The 1304-nt window shown below is 34.4% G+C and overlaps 1 non-coding gene across 1 annotated transcript; it reads left to right on the forward strand.

The window, feature by feature from the left end:
- Nucleotides 1-460: 460 nt before the first annotated feature.
- LOC122028347 lies at nt 461-567 on the forward strand. Its single transcript, XR_006124746.1, has one exon. It is a non-coding gene; the product is annotated as a small nucleolar RNA R71 (small nucleolar RNA).
- The last annotated feature ends 737 nt before the right edge of the window (nt 568-1304 follow it).

The raw sequence follows: 1304 nt of genomic DNA on the forward strand, positions 1-1304 counted from the left end.
TCCACCTAGGGTTATATGTGTTGGAATATAAATTATTTTGTCTCTGATTATAACTCACTATTGCGTTACACTACTCAAGTTGATCTATTTGTGCAAAGATGGCTCCCAAAGGGTAATTATCTTGAGCGTGATCCGTGTTTCCACATGTTTCAAATACACATACAATTGCGAGCCGTATTAGTTCTCATGTTTTCAAGCTTTTTAGTCAGAGCATCTAATTTTGCTGACATCAGAGTGATTGCATCTATATCAAACTTTCCTGATGCTTTGATAGGGTTTCCAAAGAATGAGCTTCTATATCTTTCAGTAGCCCACCAATGATGGTTTTGAGCTACACTTTCTATGATATCTTCGGCCTTATAGCTTTTGTTCATTAATGCCTCTCCAACTGCGCAATCAAGGAATCCTTCATGTGATAATTGATGTTATTATAAAAAGTGTACAGAACTAACCATTTTCAAGTCCGTGATGCGGGCATTGCCTGAACATGTTTTTGAATCTATCCCATGCCTCAAATAATGATTCTGAATTTGATTGTCTGAAACTTGCTATTACATTCCTCATATGGGCAGTTTTGCTGGGTGGATGGAATTTATCAAGAAATTATTACTTGCATTGTTCTCAAGATGTGATACTATTAGTATATGAGGAATTAAGCCACTGCTTGACTCTATTTCTTAAGGAAAATCCAAATAATAATAATCTTAATACTTCTGCTGGAACTCTATTCATCTTCATTGTGCTGCAAATTTCATAGAAAACTTCCAAATGTTGGTTCGGATCTTCATGAGGTCCACCTCCAAATTGATTTTTATGAACCATTGTAATTATCGCAGGCTTAATCTCAAAATTATTAGCTTCAATGGGTGGTCTGGTGATGCTAGACCGAAGCCCACGTGCATATGGTGTTGCATAATCTTTGAGAGGTTTGTTCGCCATTTCAAATGATTCTTGTTCTTCTTGATGTTTTTGCAGGTTCCTTCTTCTTCGGTATGTTCTATCAATTTCAGGATCGAGTGGTAACAAATCTCCTACAAAATTAGATCTTCTCATATAAGAACAAGGTTATATATAGTCCAATCATAATTTCTAAATGAAAAAGAAACAGAATTTTTTAATTTTTGAAATATAATCAAAATGCTAGAAATTTAAAGTGCAGAATTTAAATTACAAAAATGAGAGAAAATTGCATAATTAAAAGTAGGCAAATGCAAGATCCAATTAATAAAAAGAAAAACAAGTTTAGACTAACTCAAATGATTGTCAACTAATGTTATAAGCGCAGCCCCCGACAAACGTGCCAA

This window comes from Zingiber officinale, chromosome 10A (genome assembly GCF_018446385.1).
Source record: "Zingiber officinale cultivar Zhangliang chromosome 10A, Zo_v1.1, whole genome shotgun sequence".
NCBI lineage: Eukaryota > Viridiplantae > Streptophyta > Magnoliopsida > Zingiberales > Zingiberaceae > Zingiber > Zingiber officinale.